Source organism: Haliaeetus leucocephalus, unplaced genomic scaffold (assembly GCF_000737465.1).
Source record: "Haliaeetus leucocephalus isolate CR32 unplaced genomic scaffold, Haliaeetus_leucocephalus-4.0 Scaffold417, whole genome shotgun sequence".
NCBI classification, from domain to species: domain Eukaryota; kingdom Metazoa; phylum Chordata; class Aves; order Accipitriformes; family Accipitridae; genus Haliaeetus; species Haliaeetus leucocephalus.
In genome coordinates this window covers 7,952,189-7,957,518 of record NW_010972853.1, presented here as the reverse complement: position 1 = coordinate 7,957,518, position 5,330 = coordinate 7,952,189, and positions in this window count along the sequence as shown.

Sequence of the window (5,330 nt, the reverse complement as noted above, 5' to 3'; positions counted from 1 at the left end):
CCGAGGCAGCCGTGCCCGCCGGCGGCCCGCCGCACGGCCGCGCGTCCTCCGTGGCCTGGGACCAGGCTCACCCCGCGCCCGTGAGGGTGTCGGGTTTGGTTTGGGGCTTCGGGGGGGGGGGGGTCCTCGGTCGATGGGGTTTTTTAACCCGCAAAACAGGTCGTGGGGGCGTTACCCCACATCTTCCACTGCTGCCTGGCTACACTGGGAAAGGAGTTTCTTAGATTAAACTTGGGGAAATATATGTATATGCACAGATAGATATAATTACAAATCTTCGTTCCCCTCGAAAGATGAGAGATGTCTGTTACTTGCACGTTGTGCAGAGAAGCCAGCTCGATATTAATTTAAGAAGGGTAACTGCAGCACTGCTGGTGATGTTCATTTGCAATTCCTACACACTGGCTATTATGTGCAGTGAACTAATCCTGCCTTGCCTTGGAAACAGAGCTTTCACTTAGCTCACTGCGCTCCTCAGATTTCCTTTATAAGAGAGCCGTTGTTTTGCTGGGATTTTATGATTATTAATAACATTACATCGAAATTTGAATGCTCCTGACACGTGTGTGGAGCTTTCCTTCGTTGTCGCTTTTTCTGGCCTTTTCTCTCCTGAACTTTGGGGGTCCTGCCGGGCTCCCCTTGCCGTGGGACAGGGAAGCTGGGAGCACCCCCGTTTCGTTCCTCCTCCCTGCTGCAGCTGCCGGGGGTGAATACCAGCCCATAGGCACTGCATAATGGCCAACCCTCTCACACCCTGTGTCGGTGTCCGGCCGCGGAGGACCGCCGAGCTTTAATTGCATCCATCTGCTGGCATTTGCTGGAAGGGTGAGCGATACGGGCCATGCTTCACCCCAGGGAATTCGTCCCCGAGAGAGCTGCTTCTCCTCGTAAGCAGCCACTAAGTCGGGCAAAATCCTGGCAGGGGTGTCTCCGGCCGCTGAACATCGGGTCCTGAAATCCTGAGCCCGCTGAAACCAAGCGAGCCCTTGCCTCTGCGGCCCCTTGCAAGCCAGGACCGGCCGTTCCAAGGAGAGAAACCCCAGCGGCCGATGCAAACGGCCCCCCGGCCATCCACCCGTCCACATTTTCCCAGAGCACGGAGCGCACCCGAAGGCAGGGAGCGACCCCGCCGGCCCGGGCCGGGCCAGACCTCGTTTAGTCCGGGCCTGAGAGGTTGGAGCGTCTGCTGGCCGCTAGTTAAGACGCGTTTAAAGCGTTTATTGGCATTATGGCAATACAGTGCACGGTCAAGAACAAGGCAAGAAGTTACAGGCTCAGCCACGGCAGCCTTCCCCGCCAAGCCCGAGGAAGAAGCCTGAGATCTGCCCGAAGTTACCCGAGGAACCAAACCGCGTTTGCAGTTTTAGTGGGTTTTGGGTTATGTCATCCCGTCTCTCCCCCTTTGTCCCCCGTATCCGATCCCCTACCCCGGGGCAGGTCTTGTTCCCTGTGACTGTTCAGCAGTTACCGAGCAGCCTGGCTTAACCTCGGACATCTGCCTGGGAGCTTTCGGGACCGATCACTTGGTAAAGGACGGTCCTTCGGGTCGCGTTGGATCCGGATTTCACGGCGGCATCTCGGAGGGGTCCGGCGGTGCCTCTGCCTCTCCCCTGGGCTCTAGAGCGTTTGGCAAGCGCAGCCTTCCCTTCTCCCGGGATGAGGGACTCGTGTTTACGCTCCAGACAGCCACTAACTTCTCCCATCTCTCCCTCCCAACCCCCACTGCCTCCCCCCGCATTTTTCTTTTTGGTTCTAGCGAACAAAAAAACCGGCGTTTGGTGCCAGCACACTGTCCTGTTCTGCTTTTGCATCATGACCACGCAGACCTCATTCATCACGGATCCTTCTCCTGGACAGTTCCCCACTTTGGCTGTCAGGCGTTTCTCGTCACGTCACCTTCTTCCTCCACAGATACCTAATCAGGGAGAGAGCACATCCCAGGCACAGCCGCAGGCAGAAAAGCCCGCCCCCCCCGTACCCCCCCGTGCTCCCTGCGACCGCCCTTCAGGCCCCATGGCTCGGTTTTCCCAGGGCTCAAGAAATACAGGAACAGAGAAGAGGGTCCACCTCTGCGGGACCTGCTGCTAACGCAGCTTCCCCGGGGCCCGAGCTAAGGGTCCCCTTTTAGTGAGGAATTTCCCCAAGCGGGACACGACAGACACCTTTCTGACTGGGCTGTTCACATCAGTCCCTGCCAAAATACTTGCAATGCTGGAGAGCGATGCTGCTGAGATAGTTAACGGCGCCTGAAGGTAGCCTAGGAAATACTGAGTGGCTGGTTAGCAGGGAGTGGAAAAAGGAGATGCCGAGGACAGCATTTCAGGGCGTCCTAAAAAAGCTCCAGTAGATCGCCATTTTTCAGAAGAAAGGTAGAGATACGAGGCCATCTGTTTAACCCTTTTATTAGTCTTTTTAAAAGGCAGGAAATAAAGTAAAGTCTTTAAATGATGGCTGGTGACTCACATGGTTGGTAGCTCCACCGCAAGATGTGCATGTGGCATTTAAAAAAAAAAAAAAAAAAAAAACAAACACAAAAAACAACCAAAACGAACAAAACAAAAACCAACCAAACAAAAAACCATAACGGGGACTGTGGGCCCAAACTCCTGTGAGTCACAGTGTTTAATAACTAACTAGGTTTGACTCTGCATGACTCTGTGTGTTTGTATTTCCATTGTCAAAGAATAAGGGTGTATGTTCTTCACATGTTAGATTTGCAATTTCATGTTGATTTCAACATTCCCTAACGACCCATCCCACAGAGGTGTCTAAAAGCACCTACAGATTATCTCCCATCTCTCTACTACTCTAATGTGACACACCTACCTACATTTTAGGGGTACATCATTTGAGACAGATTTACAGTTCAACCCTCTCAGCAGACAGGAGGAGAGATCTGCGTGGAATATAAATTCAAGAATGTAATTCTTTCTCAAACAAATAATCTGCTCCCTTTCAAATATAATTAATGTTTTGATAGTGCATTTCTTGTGAGAGAGAGATACAAAAACAGAGGCAACCTCTTGGATCTCTGTTTGTATATTTGCATCAGGAATTTACAGTACCTATCTTGTGAATGTGACAGATAGAATGTTTTAAACATTTAGAAGTTTATTTATTAGCAGAACTACAGCGGGAAACTGATAGGTCTTTACTATCCGCCGTGCCCATTTTACGCACGTTTTTGTTGCAAAGGAAATTGCAGTTGCAGGAGGAGGGCATTAGCCTTTCATTGGGATGAGAAATGTTCCCTAGCTCTCAGGATGCAGCCTTCTGTCCTGTTGTGCTTGGGAGGCACATGTCCTTGCTCTTTGTCTTTCATTCTCCTCTATCTTTCCTCCGTGGGGCTGAGCCTACATCCCTTTTTTCGCCCGCAGGGAGTTAAGGAAAACAGTGGGAACAACATTTCGGGTTTGACAGTCTTCAGCGTTCAGACTGGTCCCGGCACCGACGTGTTTCAAGTCATATAGTCTGAACAAACCCATGTTTGAAAATGCCCAGAACATTTCTCAGAGGCTTGTTAAATACTGTTATGTGATCGTATGGCTCATTAGTTATAGATCCGCTACCAAATCCAGCGGGGCTGAGTTATCTTTTTTTCCTTCTCCCCCTCTCTCACTGTCTTTTCTTCTCTCTTTTCTTTCTAACACCGGTTTCAGAGGAAGGTACGCAAAGGCGATTCTGTCGCGCTTAGGGACACGAAATTGAACAATATTCATTCTCAATGCCTACATCGTTTCTAGTGGTGAAATTGCCTTGGTGGGAAAAAAAAAAAAAAAATCTATGTTATAACTCCAAATGCTACAAACGCTGGAGATCGGCTTGAGACCAAAGCCATCTGGATACTCCTATTCAGTTCATGAATGGCCAGATTCAGCTTCCACCAGTATCAAAACTAAATTTCCCATTCGTATCACTGGAAACTGCATTGGGTCCCCATTAAGTCTATAGCCTAGCAATACATTTTGGCATGCCGTTTATTTTCCAATGACATATTATTTTTGAAAATTCGAGTATTAAGCGGAACAGGAGAGAAATTTTAAGAAGCATTGCTTTCCAGCCGGGGTTGCCTTGTCTCGCTTTTCTCAAATCGGTATTTTCAAAGAAAGGGAGGACACATCTGAAAATGACTTTTCACGGAGAGGACCAGACCTGTAGTTGGTCTGGAAGTCTTTAGGAACAATAAACATTAGCAATATGCGTCATTACTAACCCTAGAAAATAATCAGTGGACTTAAAGGAGTGGGGTTTGCGTTTTCAGAATAGTGCAAGGCCCTGGCTAGTCTGATGGCAGGCTTTCTTAAAAAACAAACAAACAAACAACAAAAACCAACCAACCAACCAAAACAAACAAAAAAACCACACCCAAACAACAACAACAAAACCACTCCAAAATTTTTCTCCGGAATTTATAGTCTCTGGATAGACTGTTACAGAGCACAGAGTCTTACCTCCCCACACAGGAGTAAGATCACTTGGATTTGGAGTATACAATATTGTAACCTCCTTTTTAATTTTATGATATGCGTTCTTCAGATTTACCTTTTCTAGAAACGCCTGAAATGTCTTGTAAACACCTGGACACTATGACAGAGACAACCTTGGTTCGATACAGAGTTACCAACCTCAGTCATTGAGATCCAATTAATTCGATGTTTGCCTCCAGTGATCTGTGAAAAAACATACGGGGGGGGGAAACACAAAAAAGGAAAATATTTACCGCATTGATCCGATAATATCTAGGAAAATGTCAAATACACACTTTTTAACTAATTTCTTTAAAAATACTAAAAAGGAATATAAAGAACTTCGGTACCTTTGGGATATGCAACTGGTCTTTTTTTTTTTCGTCAAAGGCTAACATTCGGGACGATCGCACTTACGTTCAGAAAATATTGTTATTTTTCTTAATGGGGAAAATTGGACTCCCGCGACTTAGATCTGTGGTTTTTAGAACTGGGATGGAAATTGGACTGACACCACTTTGCACTTTAACAATCGGATTTCGTCAGGGTACAAGTTGTTTGTTTAACCCGACAGCTCCGTGCACCCCATCGCACGCTTTTACACACTCATTAAAACGATTATTCACGACCTGTCGAGTGTTTTCTCGTTCATTCACAGGAAAGACTTAGCGCTCTAAGATTCAAGCGCATACGGTCAGCTATACCACGGGCCGAGGGGAGAGATTACTTATCTCTGCGATCATCTGATGCGAGGCCGCCTTATCTCTCCAGGTTGTAAAGCAGCAGTTGCTGGAGGTAAAAGAAGAAGAAGGGGAAAAAAAAAAAATCCCCCCCCTCGCCCCCCGCCCCGACAAAACTTGCCGA